This window comes from Anser anser (genome assembly GCF_964211835.1).
Source record: "Anser anser genome assembly, chromosome: 2".
Classification (NCBI taxonomy): domain Eukaryota; kingdom Metazoa; phylum Chordata; class Aves; order Anseriformes; family Anatidae; genus Anser; species Anser anser.
The window spans coordinates 98,357,397-98,378,572 of record NC_139721.1 but is presented as its reverse complement, the minus strand read 5'-3'; the positions used below and the strand labels follow the sequence as shown (position 1 = coordinate 98,378,572).

The window sequence follows — 21,176 nt, the reverse complement described above, 5'->3', positions numbered from 1 at the left end:
TCACTGCACTGCATCCCCAGTAGTACCAGTGCAGTCTCTGGACTCACTGCAGTGCATCCCTAGTGGGGCCAGTGCACTCTCTGGACTCACTGCGCTGCATCCCCAGTGGTGCCAGTGCACTCTCTGGACTCACTGCACTGCATCGCCAGTGCACTCTCTGGACTCACTGCACTGCACCCCGATGCTGGCAGTGCATTCTCTGGACTCACTGCACTGAATACCCAGTGGTGCCAGTGCACTCTCTGGACTCACTGTACTGCATCCCCAGTGGTGCCAGTGCACTCTCTGGACTCACCGCACTGCACCCTGAGTGGTGCCCGTGCACTCTCTAGAGTCACTGCTGTGCATCCCCATTGGTGCCAGTGCTCTCTCTGGACTCACTGTACTGCATCCCCTCTTGTGCCAAAGCACTCTCTGGACTCCCGCCACCGCATCCCCAGTGGTTCCAGTGCACTCTCTGGACTCACTGCACTGCATCCCCAGTGGTGCCAGTGCACTCTCTGGACTCACTGCACCGCATCCCCAGTGGAGCCAGTGCACTCTCTGGAGTGACTGCAGTGCATCCCCAGTGGTGCCAGTGCACTCTCTGGACTCACTGCAGTGCATCCCCAGTGGTGCCAGTGCACTCTCTGGACTCACTGCACTGCATCCCGTGTGCTGCCAGTGCGCTCTCTGGACTCACTGCAGTGCATCCCCAGTGGTGCCAGTGCACTCTCTGGACTCACTGCAGTGCATCACCAGTGGTGCCAGTGCACTCTCTGGTCTCACTACACTGCATCCCTAGTGGTGCCAGGGCACTCTCTGCAGACACTGCAGTGCATCCCCAAAGGTGACAGTGCACTCTCTGAACTCTCTGCACAGCATCCCCAGTGGTGCCAGTGCACTCTCTGGACTCACTGCACTACTCCAGCCGCGGCAGTCGCTCCAGCCGCGGTAGCCCTCCAGCCTCGGCAGCCGCGGCAGCCGCGGCAGCCGCTCCAGCCGCGGCATACGCGGCAGACTCTCCAACCGCGGCAGCCGCACCAGCCGCAGAAGCCGCTCCACTCGGTAGCGGCTGGAGCGGCTGCCGCGGCTAGAGCGGCTGGAGCGGCTGCCGCGGCTGGAGCTCCTGCCGCGTTTGGAGCGGTTACCGCGGCTGGAGCGGCTGGAGCGGCTGCCGCGGCTGGAGCGGCTGCCGCGGCTGGAGGGGCTAACGCGGCTGGAGAGGCTGACGCGGTTGAAGCGTCTACAGCGTCTGCCGAGGCTGGAGGGGCTACCGTGGCTGGAGCGGTTGACGCGGCTGGAGCGGAAACCGAGGCTGGAGCGCCACTCTCTGGACTCACTGCACTGCATCACCAGTGGTGCCAGTGCACTCACTGGACTCACTGCACTGCATCACCAGTGGTGCCAGTGCACTCTCTGGACTCACTGCAGTGCATCCCCAGTGGTGCCAGTGCACTCTCTGGACACACTGAAATGCATTTTCAGTGGTGCCAGTGCACTCTCTGGACTCACTGCACTGCATCCCCAGTGCTGCCAGTGCACTCTCTGGACTCACTGCAGGGCATTCCCAGTGGTGCCAGTGCACTCTCTGGACTCACTGCACTGCATCCCCAGTCCTGCCAGTGCACTCTCTTGACTCACTGCACTGCATCCCCAGTGGTGCCAGTGCACTCTCTGGACTCACTGTAGTGCATTCTCAGTGTAGCCAGTGCACTCTCTGGACTCACTGCACCGCATTCCCAGTGGTGTCAGTGCACTCTGTGGACTCACTGCACTGCATCCCCAGTGGTGCCAAAGCACTCTCTGGACTCCAGGCACCGCATCCCCAGTGGTGTCAGTGCACTCTCTCCACTCCCGGCACCGTATCCCCAGTGGTGCCAGTGCATTCTCTGGACTCACGGCACTGCATCCACAGTGGAGCCAGTGCACTCTCTGGACTCACTGCACTGCATCCCCAGTGGTGCCAAAGCACTCTCTGGACTCCCGGCACCGCATCCCCAGTGGTGCCAGTGCACTCTCTGGACTCGCGGCACTGCATCCGCAGTGGTGTCAGTGCAGTCTCTGCAGTCACTGTAGTGCATTCCCAGTGTTGCCGGGGCACTCTCTGGACTCACTGCACTGCATCCCCAGTTGTGCCAGTGCGCTCTCTGGACTCACTGCAGGACATCCCCAGTGGTGCCAGTGCACTCTCTGGACTCACTGCACTGCATCCCCAGTCCTGCCAGTGCACTCTCTTGACTCACTGCACTGCATCCCCAGTGGAGCCAGTGCACTCTCTGGACTCACTGAAGTGCAATCTCAGTGGAGCCAGTGCACTCTCTGGACTCACTGCACTGCATCCCCAGTGGTGCCAGTACACTCACTGGACTGACTGAAGTGCATCCCCAGTGGTGTCAGTGCACTCTCTGGAGTCACTGCGCTGCATCCCCAGTGGTGCAAGTGCACTCCCTGGACTCACTGCACTGCATTCCCAGTGGTGACAGTGAAGTCTCTGGACTCACTGCACTCCATCCCCACTAGTGCCTTTGCACTCCCTGGACTCACTGCACTGCTCCAGCCTCGGCAGCCGCTCCACCCGCGGTAGCCCTCCAGCCGTGGCAGCCGCTCCACTCGGTAGCGGCTGGAGCGGCTGCCGCGGCTGGAGCTGCTGGAGCGGCTGCCGTGGCTGGAGCGTCTGCCGCGGCTGGAGGGGCTACCGCGGGGTTGACTCGGCTGGATCGGATGCCGAGGCTGGAACGGCACTGTCTGGACTCACTGAAATGCATTCTCAGTGGTGCCAGTGCACTCTCTGGACTCACTGCAGTGCATCCCCAGTGGTGCCATTGCACTCTCTGGAATCACTGCACCGCATTCCCACTGGTGTCAGTGCACTCTGTGGACACACTGCACTGCATCCCCAGTGGTGCCAAAGCACTCTCTGGACTCTAGGCACCGCATCCCCAGTGGTGTCAGTGCACTCTCTGGACTCCCGGCACCGTATCCGCAGTGGTGCCAGTGCATTCGCTGGACTCACGGCACTGCATCCCCAGTGGTGCCAGTGCACTCTCTGGACTAACTGCAGTGCATCCCCAGTGGTGCCAAAGCACTCTCTGGACTCCCGGCACCGCATCCCCAGTTTTGCCAGTGCACTCTCTGGACTCGCGGCACTGCATCCGCAGTGGTGTCAGTGCAGTCTCTGCAGTCACTGTAGTGCATTCCCGGTGTTGCCAGTGCACTCTCTTTACTCACTGCACTGCATCCCCAAGGTGCCAGTGCACTCTCTGGACTCACTGCACTGCTCCAGCCGCGGCAGCCTCTCCAGCCGCACCAGCCGCGGCATCCGCTCCAGCCTCGGCATCCGCTCTAGCCGCGTTAACCGCTCCAGCCGCGGTAGCTCCTCCAGCCGCTCCAGCCACGGCAGCCGCTCCAGCCGCTCCAGCCGCGGCATCCGCTCCAGCCGCGGCAGCCGCTCCAACCGCGGCAGCCGCTCCAGCCGCGGCAGCCGCTCCAGCCGCTCCAGCCGCGGCAGCCGCTCCAGCCGCTACCGAGTGGAGCGGCTGCCACGGCTGGAGGGCTACCGCGGGTGGAGCGGCTGCCGAGGCTGGAGCAGTGCAGTGAGTCCAGGGAGTGCAAAGGCACTAGTGGGGATGGAGTGCAGTGAGTCCAGAGACTTCACTGTCACCACTGGGAATGCAGTGCAGTGAGTCCAGGGAGTGCACTTGCACCACTGGGGATGCAGCGCAGTGACTCCAGAGAGTGCACTGACACCACTGGGGATGCACTTCAGTCAGTCCAGTGAGTGTACTGGCACCACTGGGGATGCAGTGAAGTGAGTGCAGAGAGTGCACTGGCACCACTGGGGATGCCCTGCAGTGAGTCCAGAGAGTGCACTGGCACCACTGGGGATGCACTACAGTGAGTCCAGGGATAGCACTGGCACCACTGGGGATGCAGTGCAGTGAGTCCAGTGAGTGCACTGGCACCACTGGGGATGCACTGCAGTGAGTCCAGTGAGTGCACTGGCACCACTGGGGATGCAGTGCAGTGAGTCCAGAGAGTGCACTGGCACCACTGGGGATGCACTACAGTGAGTCCAGGGATAGCACTGGCACCACTGGGGATGCAGTGCAGTGAGTCCAGAGAGTGCACTGGCACCACTGGGGATGCAGTGCAGTGAGTCCAGAGAGTGCACAGGCTCCACTGAGAATGCACTTCAGTGAGTCCAGAGAGTGCACTGGCACCACTGGGGATGCAGTGCAGTGAGTCCAGAGAGTGCACTGGCACACAGCGGATGCACTGCAGTGAGTCCACAGAGTGCACTGGCACCACTGGGGTTGCACTGCAGTGAGTCCAGAGAGTGCACTGGCACCACTGGGGATGCACTGCAGTGAGTCCAGAGAGTGCACTGGCACCACTGAAAATGCACTTCAGTGTGTCCAGAGAGTGCACTGGCACCACTGGGGATGCACTGTAGTGAGTCCAGAGAGTGCGCTAGCGCCACTGGGGATGCAGTGCAGTGAGTCCAGAGAGTGCACTGGCACCACTGGGGATGCACTGCAGTGAGTCCAGAGAGTGCACTGGCACCACTGGGGATGCACTTCAGTGAGTCCAGAGAGTGCACTGGCACCACTGGGGATGCACTGCAGTCACTCCAGAGAGTGCACTGGCACCAATGGGGATGCACTGCAGTGAGTCCAGAGAGTGCACTGGCACAACTGGGGATGCAGTGCAGTGACTCTAGAGAGTGCACTGGCACCACTGCGGATGCGGTGCAGTGAGTCCACAGAGTGCACTGGCACCACAGGTGATGCAGTGCAGTGAGTCCAGAGAGTGCACTGGCAGCAGTGGGGATGCAGTGCAGTGAGTCCATAGAGTGCACTGGCACCACAGGTGATGCACTCCAGTGAGTCCAGAGAGTGCACTTGCACCACGGGGGATGCAGTGCAGTGACGCCAGAGAGTGCACTGGCACCACTGGGGATGCACTGCAGTGAGTCCAGAGAGTGCACTGGCACCACTGGGGATGCACTGCAGTGAGTCCTGAGAGTACACTGGCTCCACCGGGGATGCCCTGCAGTGAGTCCAGAGAGTGCACTGGCAGCACTGGGGATGCAGTGCAGTGAGTCCAGAGAGTGCACTGGCACCACTAGGGATGCAGTGCAGTGAGTCCATAGAGTGCTCTGGCACCACTGGGGATGCCCTGCAGTGAGCCCAGAGAGTGCACTGGCACCACTGGGGATGCAGTGCAGTGAGTCCAGTGAGTGCACTGGCACCACTGGGGATGCACTGCAGTGAGTCCAGAGAGTGCACTGGCACCACTGGGGATGCACTTCAGTGAGTCCAGAGAGTGCACTGGCACCACTGGGGATGCACTGCAGTGAGTCCAGAGAGTGCACTGGCACCACTGGGGATGCACTACAGTGAGTCCAGGGATAGCACTGGCACCACTGGGGATGCAGTGCAGTGATTCCAGAGAGTGCACTGGCACCACTGGGGATGCAGTGCAGTGAGTCCAGAGAGTGCACTGGCACCACTGATGATGCAGTACAGTGAGTCCAGTGAGTGCACTGGCACAACTGGGGATGTAGTGCAGTGACTCGAGAGAGTGCACTGGAACCACTGGGGATGCAGAGCCGCGAGTCCAGAGAGTGCACTGGCTCCACTGGGGATGCGGTCCCGGAGGTCCAGAGAGTGCATTGGCACCACTGGGGATGCACTGCAGTGACCCCAGAGAGTGCACTGGCACCACTGGGGATGCAGTGCAGTGAGTCCAGAGAGTGCACTGGCACCACTGGGGATGCATTGCAGTGAGTCCAGAGAGTGCTCTGGCACCACTGGGGATGCAGTGCAGTGAGTCCAGAGAGTGCACTGGCACCACTGGGGATGCAGTGCAGTGAGTCCAGAGAGTGCACTGGCACCACTGAGAATGCCCTTCAGTGAGTCCAGAGAGTGCACTGGCACCACTGGGGATGCACTGCAGTGAGTCCACAGAAGGCACTAGCACCACTGGGGATGCAGTGCAGTGACTCCAGAGAGTGCACTGGCACCACTGGGGATGCACTTCAGTGAGTCCAGAGAGTGCACTGGCACCACTGGTGATGCAGTGCAGTGAGTCTAGAGAGTGCATTGGCACCACTGGGGATGCAGTGCAGTGAGTCCAGAGAGTGCACTGGCACCACTGGGGATGCACTGCAGTGAGTCCACAGAGTGCACTGGTACCACTGGGGATGCAGTGCAGTGAGTCCAGAGAGTGCAGTGGCACCACTGGGGATGCACTGCAGTGAGTCCAGAGAGTGCACTGGCACCACTGGGGATGCAGTGCAGTGAGTCCAGAGAGTGCACTGGCACCACTCAGGGTGCAGTGCGGTGAGACCAGAGAGTGCACTGGCACCACTGGGGATGCAGTGCAGTGAGTCCAGAGAGTGCACTGGCACCACTGGGGATGCAGTGCAGTGAGTCCAGAGAGCGCACTGGCACCACTGGGGATGCACTGCAGTGAGTCCACAGAGTGCACTGGCACCACTGGGGATGCACTGCAGTGAGTCCAGAGAGTGCACTGGCACCACTGGGGATGCACTGCAGTGAGTCCAGAGAGCGCACTGGCACCACTGGGGATGCAGTGCAGTGAGTCCAGAGACTGCACTGGCACCAGAGGGAATGCACTGCAGTGAGTCCAGTGAGTGCACTGGCACCACTGGGGATGCAGTGCAGTGAGTGCAGAGAGTGCACTGGCACCACTGGACATGCAGTGCAGTGAGTCCAGAGAGTGCAGTGGCACCACTGGGGATGCAGTGCAGTGAGTCCAGAGAGTGCACTGGCACCACTGTTGATGCAGTGCAGTGAGTCCAGAGAGTGCACTGGCAATGCTGGGGATGCAGTGCAGTGAGTCCAGAGAGTGCACTGGCACCACTGGGGCTGCAGTGCAGTGAGTCCAGAGAGTGCACTGGCACCACTGGGGATGCAGTGCAGTGAGTCCAGAGAGTGCTCTGGCACCACTGGGGATGCACTGAAGTGAGTCCAGAGAGTGCACTGGCACCACTGGGGATGCAGTGCAGTGAGTCCAGAGAGTGCACTGGCAATACTGGGGATGCAGTGCAGTGAGTCTAGAGAGTGCACTGGCAACACTGGGGTTGCAGTGCAGTGAGTCCAGAGAGTGCACTGGCACCACTGGGGATGCAGTGCAGTGAGTCCAGAGTGTGCACTCTCACCACTGGGGATGCAGTGCAGTGAGTCCAGAGATTGCACTGGCACCACTGGGGATGCAGTGCAGTGAGTCCAGAGAGTGCACAGGCAGCTCTGGGGATGCAGTGCAGTGAGTCCAGAGAGTGCACTGGCACCACTGGGGATGCAGTGCAGTGAGTCCAGAGAGTGCCCTGGCAACACTGGGGATGCAGTGCAGTGAGTCCAGTGAGTGTACTGGCACCACTAGGGATGCACTGCAGTGAGTCCAGAGAGTGCACTGGCACCACTGAGAATGCACTTCAGTGAGTCCAGAGAGTGCACTGGCACCACTGGGGATGCAGTGCAGTGAGTTCAGAGAGTGCACTGGTACCACTGAGAATGCACTTCAGTGAGTCCAAAGAGTGCACTGGCACCACTGGGGATGCACTGCAGTGAGTCCAGAGAGTGCACTAGCACCACTGGGAATGCAGTACAGTGAGTCCAGTGAGTGCACTGGCACAACTGGGGATGTAGTACAGTGACTCGAGAGAGTGCACTGGCACCACTGGGGATGCAGTGCAGTGAGTCCAGAGAGTGCACTGGTACCACTTGAGATGCAGTGCAGTGAGTCCAGAGAGTGCACTGGCACCACTGGGGATGCACTGCAGTCACTCCAGAGAGTGCACTGGCACCACTGATGATGCAGTACAGTGAGTCCAGTGAGCGCACTGGCACCACTGGGGATGTAGTGCAGTGATTCGAGAGAGTGCACTGGCACCACTGGGGATGCAGTGCAGTGAGTCCAGAGAGTGCACTGGCACCACTTGGGATGCAGTGCAGTGAGTCCAGAGAGTGCACTGGCAGCACTGGGGATGCACTTCAGTGAGTCCAGAGAGTGCACTGGCACCACTGGGGATGCAGTGCAGTGAGTCCAGAGAGTGCACTGGCACCACTGGGGATGCACTGCTGTGAGTCCAGAGAGTGCACTGGCAGCAGTGGGGATGCACTGCAGTGAGTCCAGAGAGTGCACTGGCACCACTGGGGATGCACTGCAGTGAGTCCAGAGAGTGCAGTGGTACCACTGGGGATGCAGTGCAGTGAGTCCAGAGAGTGCACTGGCACCACTGGGGATGCAGTGCAGTGAGTCCAGAGAGTGCACTGGCACCACTGGGGATGCAGTGCAGTGAGTCCAGAGAGTGCACTGGCACCACTGGGGATGCAGTGCAGTGAGTCCAGAGAGTGCACTGGCAGCACTGGGGATGCACTGCAGTGAGTCCAGAGAGTGCACTGGCACCACTGGGGATGCACTGCAGTGAGTCCAGAGAGTGCACTAGCACCACTGGGGAATGCAGTGCAGTGAATCCAGTGAGTACACTGGCACCACTGGGAATGCAGTGCAGTGAGTCAAGAGAGTGCACTGGCACCACTGGGGATGCACTGCAGTGAGCCCAGAGAGTGCACTGGCACCACTAGGGATGCACTGCAGTGAGTCCAGAGAGTGCACTGGCACCACTGGGGATGCACTGCAGTGAGTCCAGAGAGTGCACTGGCACCACTGAGAATGCACTTCAGTGAGTCCAGAGAGTGCACTGGCACCACTGGGGATGCACTGCAGTGAGTCCAGAGAGTGCACTGGCACCTACGGGGATGCACTGCAGTGAGTCCAGAGAGTGCACTGGCACCACTGGGGATGCACTTCAGTGAGTCCAGAGAGTGCACGGGCTCCACTGGGGATGCAGTGCAGTGAGTCCAGAGAGTGCACTGGCACCACTGGGGATGCAGTGCAGTGAGTCCAGAGAGTGCACTGACACCACTGGGGATGCAGTGCAGTGAGTCCACAGAGTGCACTGGCACCAGTGGGGATGCACTGCAATGAGTCCAGAGAGTGCACTGGCACCAGTGGGGATGCAGTGTAGTGAGTGCAGAGAGTGCACTGTGAACACTGGGGATGCAGTGCAGTGAGTCCAGAGAGTGCACTGGCACCACTGGGGATGCAGTGCAGTGAGTCCAGAGTGTGCACTGGCACCACTGGGGATGCACTGCAGTGAGTCCAGAGATTGCACTGGCACCACTGGGGATGCACCTCAGTGAGTCCAGAGAGTGCACTGGCACCACTGGGTATGCAGTGCAGTGAGTCCAGACAGTGCACTGGCACCAGAGGGAATGCACTGCAGTGAGTCCAGTGAGTGCACTGGCACCACTGTGGATGCACTGCAGTGAGTCCAGAGAGTGCACTGGCACCACTGGGGATGCACTGCAGTCACTCCAGAGAGTGCACTGGCACCACTGATGATGCAGTACAGTGAGTCCAGTGAGCGCACTGGCACCACTGGGGATGTAGTGCAGTGATTCGAGAGAGTGCACTGGCACCACTGGGGATGCAGTGCAGTGAGTCCAGAGAGTGCACTGGCACCACTTGGGATGCAGTGCAGTGAGTCCAGAGAGTGCACTGGCAGCACTGGGGATGCACTTCAGTGAGTCCAGAGAGTGCACTGGCACCACTGGGGATGCAGTGCAGTGAGTCCAGAGAGTGCACTGGCACCACTGGGGATGCACTGCTGTGAGTCCAGAGAGTGCACTGGCAGCAGTGGGGATGCACTGCAGTGAGTCCAGAGAGTGCACTGGCACCACTGGGGATGCACTGCAGTGAGTCCAGAGAGTGCAGTGGTACCACTGGGGATGCAGTGCAGTGAGTCCAGAGAGTGCACTGGCACCACTGGGGATGCAGTGCAGTGAGTCCAGAGAGTGCACTGGCACCACTGGGGATGCAGTGCAGTGAGTCCAGAGAGTGCACTGGCACCACTGGGGATGCAGTGCAGTGAGTCCAGAGAGTGCACTGGCAGCACTGGGGATGCACTGCAGTGAGTCCAGAGAGTGCACTGGCACCACTGGGGATGCACTGCAGTGAGTCCAGAGAGTGCACTAGCACCACTGGGGAATGCAGTGCAGTGAATCCAGTGAGTACACTGGCACCACTGGGAATGCAGTGCAGTGAGTCAAGAGAGTGCACTGGCACCACTGGGGATGCACTGCAGTGAGCCCAGAGAGTGCACTGGCACCACTAGGGATGCACTGCAGTGAGTCCAGAGAGTGCACTGGCACCACTGGGGATGCACTGCAGTGAGTCCAGAGAGTGCACTGGCACCACTGAGAATGCACTTCAGTGAGTCCAGAGAGTGCACTGGCACCACTGGGGATGCACTGCAGTGAGTCCAGAGAGTGCACTGGCACCTACGGGGATGCACTGCAGTGAGTCCAGAGAGTGCACTGGCACCACTGGGGATGCACTTCAGTGAGTCCAGAGAGTGCACGGGCTCCACTGGGGATGCAGTGCAGTGAGTCCAGAGAGTGCACTGGCACCACTGGGGATGCAGTGCAGTGAGTCCAGAGAGTGCACTGACACCACTGGGGATGCAGTGCAGTGAGTCCACAGAGTGCACTGGCACCAGTGGGGATGCACTGCAATGAGTCCAGAGAGTGCACTGGCACCAGTGGGGATGCAGTGTAGTGAGTGCAGAGAGTGCACTGTGAACACTGGGGATGCAGTGCAGTGAGTCCAGAGAGTGCACTGGCACCACTGGGGATGCAGTGCAGTGAGTCCAGAGTGTGCACTGGCACCACTGGGGATGCACTGCAGTGAGTCCAGAGATTGCACTGGCACCACTGGGGATGCACCTCAGTGAGTCCAGAGAGTGCACTGGCACCACTGGGTATGCAGTGCAGTGAGTCCAGACAGTGCACTGGCACCAGAGGGAATGCACTGCAGTGAGTCCAGTGAGTGCACTGGCACCACTGTGGATGCACTGCAGTGAGTCCAGAGAGTGCACTGGCACCACTGGGGATGTACTTCAGTGACTCCAGAGAGTGCACTGGCACCACTGGGGATGCAGTTCAGTGAGTCCAGAGAGTGCACTGGCACCACTGGGGATGCACTTCAGTGAGTTCAGAGAGTGCACTTGCACCACTGGGGATGGGTTTCAAGCCAACTGCATTAACCGCTCATGCTTCTTTCTTATGAGACGTTAGTAAACCAATTACATAGCCTTGTCAAGACTAAATCACAGGTAAAAATCCTGTACATCTCATGTGGCCAACCACTCCCAACTAGGATTCCAAGAACCAGGAGGTTCGGTGAAAATAGGGCTAGTTCTATTAGAGGGGTGATTATTAGGGTAAGCCCTAAGCTGTCTTTAATGGAGAAGTATGGGTGGAATGGGATTTTGTCGCAGTCTGATACGATTCCTAGTGGGTTATTTGAGCCTGATTCGTGTAGGAAGGTTAGGTGGACTAGGGTGATTCCTGCAATTAGGAAGGGCAGTAGGAAGTGGATGGCGAAGAATCGGGTTAAGGTTGGATTGTCTACTGAGAATCCTCCTCAGGCTCATTCTACTAGAGTTTGCCCAATGTACGGGATGGCTGAGAATAGGTTGGTGATTACGGTGGCCCCTCAGAATGACATTTGTCCTCATGGTAGGACATACCCTACGAAGGCAGTTGCTATTAGGGTGAGTAGGAGGATTACTCCTGTGTTTCAGGTTTCTTTGTATAGGTAGGAGCCGTAGTAGAGGCCTCGTCCGATGTGTAAGTAGATGCAGATAAAGAAGAGCGAAGCACCGTTGGCGTGGAGGTTGCGGATGAGCCATCCGTACTGGACGTCTCGGCATGTGTGAGCTACTGAGGAGAAGGCGAGTGAAGTGTCTGCGGTGTAGTGTATGGCTAGTAGCAGGCATGTTAGGATTTGTGTGGCTAAGCAGATGGCTAGAAGGGAGCCGAAGTTTCATCAGGCAGAGATGTTGGAGGGGGCGGGTAGGTCGATTAGGGAGTTGTTGATTATTTTTAGTAGGGGATGGGATTTGCGGATGTTAGGGGCCATTAGTGAGTCTGTGTGTTATTAGGATTATTACCAGGATGGAGAGGGCGAAGGATCCTAGGTAGGCCTTAATTAGCCCTGTGTGTATTGAGGTTGCGGCTTTGCTTGCGGCTACTTGTAGTTCAGCAAGGCCCTCTGGCCCTATTTTTTTGAGTCAGGAGAGGTCGATCAAGTGTAGGGCAATGTTTTGTCCCTTTTCTAGTAGGTTTTTGGAGAAGAATCGGTGTACTAGGGGGTTGAAGTACCCTAATGCAGAGGAGAAGTTTATGAGGGGGTTTGGTTTGGGGTGAGTGAGGGTGTGTGTTATGTTCGATAGTTCTAGGGCTAGGATGATTCCTAGGATTGTTATGAGGATGGCAGCGGTTTTGGTGATAAGGGGTATGGTTATTGGGGGGGTTTTGGTTGGTGTGATGAAAGAGGTAATGATTATTCCTGCTGTAATGCTGCCTAGGGCGAGTCGGGTTAGGGGGGCGGTGATTAGTGGGTTGTTTTCGTTTATTGATACTATTGGGGGGATTCGGGTTTGTCCAGCTTGGACTAGGATGGTTATGCGGATGCTGTAGGTTGCGGTGAATGCTGTGGCTATAAGGGTTAGGAGTAGGGCTCAAGTATTTAGGTATGATGTGTTTAAGCTTTCGATGATGAGGTCTTTTGAGTAGAATCCGGCTAGGAATGGGGTTCCTATCAGCGCCAGGTTTCCGATGGTTAGGCAGGAAGTAGTGACTGGGAGTATTTTCTGTAGGCCTCCTATCTTTCGGATATCTTGTTCTCCGTTTAGGTTGTGGATGATAGACCCTGAGCATAGGAATAGTATGGCTTTAAAGAAGGCATGGGTTGAGATGTGTAGGAAGGCTAGTTGTGGGAGGTTTAGTCCGATAGTGACTATTATTAGTCCTAGTTGGCTGGATGTTGAGAAAGCAATGATTTTTTTGATGTCATTTTGGGTTAGGGCGCATGTGGCAGCGAATAGGGTTGATAGAGCACCTAGGCATAGGCAGGCAGTTAGGGCTGTCTGGTTGGTGGCTAGCAGGGGGTGCATGCGGATGAGCAGGAAGATTCCGGCTACTACTATGGTACTGGAGTGCAGTAGGGCTGATACTGGGGTGGGGCCTTCTATTGCTGCGGGCAGTCATGGGTGGAGTCCAAATTGGGCGGATTTTCCTGCGGCTGCGAGGATTAATCCTATGAGGGGGAGGATTGGGGTTTGGTGGGGGTGTACGGCTTGTTGGATCTCTCAGGTGTTGAATGTTGAAGCTAGTCATGCTATGCTCAGGATCAGTCCGACGTCTCCGATTCGGTTGTAGATTACGGCTCGTAGGGCGGCGGTGTTGGCATCTGCTCGGCCTTGTCATCAGCCGATGAGAAGGAAGGACATGATTCGTACTCCTTCCCAGCCTACGAATAGGAGGAATATGTTGTTTGCGGTTGTTAGGAGGAGTATGGCGACTAGGAATGTCAGTAGGTAGGTGAAAAATTTTGTTACGTATGGCTCTGAGGCCATGTATCATATGGCGAATTGTAGGATTGATCATGTTACAAATAGGGCGATTGGAAGAAATGTTATTGAGTATTGGTCTATTTTTAGGCTCAGGGGGATTTTAAAGTTTATAATGAATTTTCACTCCCAGTGGCAGGTGACAGATTCTACTCCCGAGTAGATGAATGCGGTTGTAGGGGCTAGGCTAATTAGGAATGCGGTTTTAACAGCGCGGGTGGTGGCTTGTGGGGTGTTTTTAAAGTTTTTAAATAGAAATGGCAGGATGATTGGGGTTAGGAGGATTGTCAGCGTGAGTAGTGTGAGGGAGTTGATTAGTAGTGTGGGGTTCACTATTTTTACTTGGATTTGCACCAAGATGGGTGGTTCCTAAGACCAGTGGATTGCTGTTATCCTTTAAAAGTAAGGGGGCTGAGGTTTTAGGCTCAGATGTAAGAGTTAGCAGCTCTTGTTGGTTAAACCCTCCCCTCGGCAGGTAAGAAGGTTTGAACTTCTATTCTTAGAATCACAGTCTAATGTTTGGTTTAAACTATACTTGCATGAGGGGATTCCGGAGATCAGTTCGGGTTTGAGGATTAGGAGGAATATTGGGATAATGTGGAGTGTTATGAGCAGGTGTTCTCGCGTGGTTGAGTTTTGCATAGATGTGATGTGGGAGGGGATTGAGCCTCGTTGGGTCATTAGTAGTATGAATAAGGTGTAGGAGGCGGTTAGTAGGGTTGCGATTCCTGTTAGGATGATCGTGAAGGCAGATCAGTTGAATAAGGTGATTATAATGGTTAGCTCTGCTATGAGGTTTGTTGTTGGGGGTAAGGCTATGTTTGTTAGATTGGCCAGCAATCATCAGGTAGCTATGAGTGGTAGGAGAGGTTGTAGGCCTCGTGTGAGTAGTAGAATTCGGCTGTGCGTACGTTCATAGTTTGTGTTGGCTAGGCAGAATAGTATGGAGGAAGTTAGTCCATGGGAAATTATTAGGATCATTGCCCCTGAGAATGATCAGTGGGTTTGGATTATTCCTGCAGCGATAACTAGGCCTATGTGGCTAACGGATGAATAAGCGATTAGTGATTTTAGGTCTGTCTGTCGTAGGCAGATTGAGCTAGTCATTAGGGCGCCTCATAGGGCCAGGGTTAGGAAGGGGTAGTGCAGGAGGTTGGACAGTGGGCCCATAAATAGAGTGACTCGTATAATTCCGTATCCTCCTAGCTTTAGTAGTAGGGCGGCGAGGAGTATTGAGCCTGCGATGGGTGCTTCTACGTGGGCTTTTGGCAGTCAGAGGTGTAGGCCGTATAGTGGGGCTTTTACTATGAATGCTATGAGCAGTGCTAGACCTGATAGTATTCCTGTCCATGAGGTGGATAGGGTTGGGTGGGTTAGTTGTAGGGTTGGCAGGTGCAGGGTGCCAATTTTCACGTATAGGTGTATGATTGTGATTAGCAGGGGTAGAGAGCTTACTGGCGTGTAGAATAGCAGGTAGATGCCAGCGCTTAGGCGTTCTGGTTGGTTCCCCCATCGGGTGATTAAGATTAGGGTGGGAATGAGGGTTGCTTCAAATGAGATGTAAAATAGTGCTAGTTCTGTGGTGGAAAAGGCTAGTAGGATGAATGGCTGGACTGCGACTAAGGTTGAGATAAAGATTCGTTTGCGTTGTAGGGGTTCTTGTTGCAGGTGGTTTTGGCTTGCTATGATTATGAGTGGGAGTAGTCAGCAGGATAGTACTAGGAGGGGGGATGAGATTTGGTCAATTCCTGTTCAGTTGGATAAAAATTTGTAGGGGTAGTAGGTTGGGATTAATCACTGTAGGCTTAGGGCAGCGATTAGGAGGCTGTATAAGGTGGTGTTAGTCCATAGAAATTTTGGTGGAGACAGCAGGGCGGTTGGAAGAAGTATGATTGTGGGTAGGATGATTTTTAGCATTGCAGGAGGTTTAGGTTGTGTAGATGGTCGGAGCCATGTGTGCGGGTGGAGGCTACTAGGATGGCCAGGCCTGTGCCCGCCTCACACGCTGAGAAGGTTAGCATGAGAATTGGTACCATGGTGAATGAGGAGACTTGGTTTTCGATGGATCATATTGATAGGCCTACGAATATCGATAATATTATGCTTTCAAGGCATAGTAGGGCGGATACTAGGTGGGTTCGGTGGAAGGCTAGTCCTAGTCCGCTGAAAATGAAGGCTGAGTAGAAGCTTAAATGTAGGGGCGACATAAGAAAGTTACAGGGTTGGCTGTAATCTGCTGGGTCGAAACCAGCTATCTTTTTGGTTAGACTAACTTTCTGTTATTCTGCTCATTCTAGGCCCCCTTGAATTCACTCGTAGGCCAGTCCGAGTGTTAGGAGAAGGAGGATCACTACAGTTCAGGTGAGGGTCATTAGGGGGGATTGGAGTTGGACGGCTCATGGCAGGGGGAGTAGGAGGGCGATTTCTAGGTCGAATAGGACGAACAGGATGGCTACTGAGGAAGAATCGGACTGAGAATGGTAATCGAGCAGATCCAAGTGGGTCGAATCCACATTCGTACGGTGAGAGTTTCTCTGAGTCGGGGTTTATTTGGGCGAGTCAGAAGTTTAATGCGGTTAGGGCGGCGCTTAGGATTGATGATAGGGCGAATATGAACATGAGTGCGTTCATTGCTCTCCTCTGGGTTTATACCAGATCCTAGAGATTGGAAGTCAATTGTAATTAATATACTAGAAGAGCAAGATCCTCATCAGTAGATGGTTATGTAGAGGAATAGTCAGATGACGTCTACGAAGTGTCAGTATCAGGCTGCTGCCTCGAATCCGAAGTGGTGGTCTGATGTAAAGTGGAACTTGATCAGTCGGAAGAGGCAGACGGTCAGGAAGGAGGATCCGATGATTACGTGGAGTCCGTGGAATCCAGTGGCAACGAAGAAGGTAGATCCGTAGACGCTATCAGCGATTGAGAATGGGGCTTCGTGGTATTCTATTGCTTGTAGGGCTGTGAAGTAGAATCCCAAGAGGATCGTTAGGGTTAGGGCGTGGATGGCGTGTTTTCGGTTTCCTTCTGTGATGCTGTGATGGGCTCACGTTACGGTAACGCCTGAGGCTAGTAGGATGGCTGTGTTTAGTAGGGGGACTTCTATCGGGTTGAGTGGTTTAATTCCTGTTGGGGGTCATTGGCCTCCTAGTTCTGGGGTTGGGGCCAGGCTCGAGTGGAAGAACGCTCAGAAGAACCCTAAGAAGAAGAATGCTTCGGATGTGATGAAAAGGATTATGCCGTATCGTAGGCCTTTTTGGACTGTGGGAGTGTGATGGCCTTGGAAGGTGCTTTCTCGTACAATGTCTCGTCATCATTGGAGTATTACTAGGAGTATTGAGATGAGGCCTAGGGTTAGTAGTATGGATGAGTTGTAGTGGAATCACATGATTAATCCTGAGGTTGTGAGTAGGGCGGCGGCTGCCCCGAAGATTGGTCAAGGGCTTGGGTCAACTATGTGGTATGAGTGTGCTTGGTGTGCCATTAGATGTTTTCTTGTAAGTATAGGCTTAGAAGGAGCACGAAGACGTAGGCCTGGATTATGGCTACTGCTACTTCTAGGATGGTTAGGAGTAGTAGGATGATTATTGTTAGGATGGATACTGCAGGAAGGGTGGGTATTAATGCAATGGAGGCTGTAGAGATGAGTTGGATGAGTAAGTGTCCTGCTGTAAGGTTGGCTGTAAGGCGGACTCCGAGGGCTAGGGGGCGGATTAGTAGGCTGGTTGTTTCGATCAGGATTAGTGCGGGGATTAGGGGTGTAGGGGTACCTTCGGGTAATAGGTGGGCTAAAGAGGCTGATGGTTGGTTTCGTAGGCCTGTTAGTAGTGTGGTGAGCCATAGTGGGAAGGCTAGGGCTATGTTCATAGATAGTTGGGTGGTTGGGGTGAATGTATATGGAAGGAGGCCTAGAAGGTTGATTGTAAGAAGTATGATTATTAGGGATGTAAATATTATGGCTCATTTGTGGCCATTTTTGTTGAGTGGGACTATTAGTTGTTTTGTGATTAGGTGAAGGAGTCATGTTTGGATAGTAGAAAGGCGGTTGTTGATTCATCGGTTGTTTGGGGACGGGAATAGTAGGGCTGGGAAGAGTAGGGATAGTAGGATTAAGGGGATGCCAAATAGATTGGGGCTGGAAAATTGGTCAAAGAAGCTTAGGTTCATGGTCAGGATCATGGTGTGGGTTTGGTAGTGAGGGAGGTCTTATTTGATGGGGGGTTGGTTGTGGTGAAGGCTAGTAGTTTTGGTTGGATGAGGAGTGCTAGGGTTAATCAGGTTATAATTATGATTGAAAATCATGGTGCGGGGTTAAGCTGTGGCATATCATTAAGGAGGGGGAAGTCCCTCTTTGGCTAGCTTAAAAGGCTAGTGCTGTTGCATAGCTTCTTAATGATTAGGATGATGATAGAAGGGACGATCAGGCCTCGAAATGTGGGAGTGGGGTTGATTCTACTACAATGGGTATGTAGCTGTGATTAGCCCCGCAAATTTCTGAGCATTGTCCATAAAAAATCCCAGGCCGGGTGGTAATGAATGAAGTTTGGTTTAGTCGGCCTGGGATTGCGTCTGTTTTAACTCCGAGCGTTGGGACTGCTCAGGAGTGGAGTACGTCTCCTGCAGTAATGATCACGCGGATGGGGGATTCTATTGGGATAACTACGCGGTGGTCAACTTCTAGCAGTCGGAAGTGGCCGTTGGGTAAGTCTGGGGTGGGCACTATGTAGGAGTCGAATGATAGGTCTTTGAAGTCTGTGTATTCGTAGCTTCAGTATCATTGGTGGTCGATGGCTTTTAGGGTGAGGTCTGGTTCATCGATTTTGTCCATTATGTAGAGGATTTGTAGGGATGGGAGGGCGAGGAGTACCAGGACGATAGCAGCTAGGATTGTCCAGATCAGCTCTACTTCTTGGGCGTCTACAGCATTGGACGAGAGTTTTTCTGTTAGTATGTGGGCTAAAAGGTAGAGAACTAGGCTGCAGATAGCTAGGGCAACGATTAGGGCGTGGTCGTGGAATTCAACGAGTTCTTCTATGATGGGTGATGAGGCGTCTTGGAATCCTAGTTGGGAGTGGTTGGCCACATGAGATGTACAGGATTTTTACCTGTGATTTAGTCTTGACAAGGCTATGTAATTGGTTTACTAACGTCTCATAAGAAAGAAGCATGAGCGGTGAATGCAGTTGGCTTGAAACCAGCATGTGAGGGTTCGATTCCTTCCTTTCTTGTACTTGGACGAAGGCCGGTTCCTCGAAAGTATGGTATGGGGGAGGGCAGCCGTGGATTCATTCAACGTTTGTGGTAGTTAGTTCTGGTTGTAGGACTTTTCGTTTGGCCGAAAAGGCTTCTCAGATGATGAATATTAGTATGATTACGGCTACTATTGAGATTAGGGAGCCGATGGAGGAAATGGTGTTTCATAGTGTGTAGGCGTCGGGATAGTCCGAGTATCGTCGGGGTATTCCTGCTAGGCCTAGGAAGTGCTGGGGGAAGAACGTTAGGTTTACTCCTGTAAATATTACCCCGAAGTGGGCTTTTGCTCATGTTTGGTGTAGGGTAAACCCAGTGAGTAGTGGGAATCAGTGAGTAAATCCTGCTAGAATGGCAAAGACGGCGCCTATGGATAGGACGTAGTGGAAGTGGGCAACTACGTAGTACGTGTCGTGCAGGGCGATGTCTAGGGAAGAGTTTGCAAGAACGATTCCTGTTAATCCTCCGATGGTAAATAGGAAGATAAATCCTAGAGCTCATAGTATTGGGGGGGGTCTCATTTGATTGTTCCTCCGTGCAGGGTGGCTAGTCAGCTAAATACTTTGATTCCGGTAGGGATGGCAATGATTATAGTGGCTGATGTAAAGTAGGCTCGGGTATCAACGTCTATTCCTACTGTAAACATGTGGTGAGCTCAGACGATGAATCCTAGGAAGCCGATGGATAGTATGGCTCAGACTATTCCCATGTAGCCGAAGGGCTCCTTTTTGCCTGAGTAGTACGTGACTACGTGTGAGATGATTCCGAACCCCGGTAGGATCAGAATATAGACTTCTGGGTGTCCGAAGAATCAGAATAGGTGTTGGTACAGGATTGGGTCTCCTCCTCCAGCGGGGTCGAAGAATGTGGTGTTTAGGTTTCGATCAGTTAGTAATATTGTAATACCGGCGGCGAGTACGGGGAGTGATAGAAGGAGTAGGATGGCGGTAATTAGTACGGATCAGACAAATAGTGGGGTTTGGTATTGTGAGAGTGCGGGGGGTTTTATGTTGATGGCTGTGGTGATAAAGTTGATGGCCCCAAGGATGGAGGAGATACCGGCTAAGTGGAGTGAGAAGATAGCCAGGTCTACTGAAGCTCCGGCGTGGGCAAGGTTACCTGCTAGGGGAGGGTAGACAGTTCAGCCTGTGCCGGCGCCAGCTTCTACAGTGGATGAGGCTAGTAGTAGGAGGAATGATGGGGGGAGGAGTCAAAAGCTTATGTTGTTTATTCGCGGGAATGCTATGTCGGGGGCACCGATTATGAGGGGGACTAATCAGTTGCCGAATCCTCCGATCATGATGGGTATGACTATAAAGAAGCTTATTACAAAGGCGTGAGCGGTAACGATTACATTGTAAATTTGGTCGTCGCCTAGGAGAGTTCCTGGTTGTCCTAGTTCTGCGCGGATTAATAGGCTGAGTGCGGTGCCGACTATTCCTGCTCATGCCCCGAAGATGAGGTACAGGGTGCCAATATCCTTATGGTTAGTGGAAAATAGTCATCGGTTGATGAAGGTGACGGGTAAGATGGCTGAGTGTTGAAGCGTTAGGCTGTAGTCCTTTTTACAGAGGTTTAATTCCTCTTCTTATCGGCTCTGTAGTGAAATTCATGTTGAGTTGCAAGCTCATCGATGCGCACTAGGGTGCGTCAGGGTCTTTGTAGGCAGAAGCCAATTGGTTTAGGCATTTAGCTGTTAACTAGAGTTTTGTGGGATCGAAGCCCATCTGTCTAGGGAGGCTTTAGCTTAATTAAAGCGTCTGACTTGCATTCAGAAGATACAGGTTAATATTCTGTAAGTCTTAATGTGCAGAAACTAAGAGGGTTTAACTCTTATTTAAGGCTTTGAAGGCCTTCGGTTTGGGGTGTTATCCTAAGTTTCTAGACAATGGCATGTATTATTGGGGACAGGGGAAGTAAGAGGATTGATGGTGAGGCAAGGACCGCAGTAGGTGTGCTTGGGGCTTTGCTAGTGTATCATTGTTTTATGTGGTTAGAGGAGTTGGGGGGAAGGGTAATTGTTGAGTGGTATGCGAGGCGTAGGTAGAAGAAGAGGCTGAGCAGTGATAGCATGGCAATTGCCATGGCTGCTGGTGTTATTTCCTGTTTAGTTAGTTCTTGGATGATAAGTCACTTTGGTATAAAGCCTGTTAATGGGGGGAGGCCTGCTAGGGATAAAAGTACTAGTATTAGGGTGGCGTTTAGCACTGGGGTTTTTGTTCATGAGGTTGTGATCATGGATAGGTTAAGGGCTTTGATTTTGTTAAGGGCTAGGAATACGGCTGATGTTATGATTGTGTATAGGTAGAAGGTAAGTAAGGCCAATTTGGGGCTGTAAACTAGGATGATGGCGATTCAGCCTAAGTGGGAGATGGACGAGAAGGCTAGGATTTTGCGTGTTTGTGTTTGGTTCAGTCCTATTCAGCCTCCTAGTGCTGTT

The 21,176-nt window shown here is 54.1% G+C and overlaps 2 long non-coding RNA genes across 2 annotated transcripts in view; one reads left to right on the top strand and one right to left on the bottom strand.

Annotated features, from left to right (window-relative positions):
- Positions 1-21,176, bottom strand: part of LOC310893324 — a 549,839-nt gene that overhangs the window by 146,102 nt on the left and 382,561 nt on the right. The window lies entirely within an intron of this gene.
- Positions 1-21,176, top strand: part of LOC310893319 — a 182,874-nt gene that overhangs the window by 60,251 nt on the left and 101,447 nt on the right. Inside the window, exon 2 of the long non-coding RNA XR_014578899.1 lies at positions 11,248-21,176. This exon is cut by the window's right edge and continues 18,339 nt beyond it. This is a non-coding gene — a long non-coding RNA (uncharacterized lncRNA). The remainder of the gene's footprint in view (positions 1-11,247) is intronic.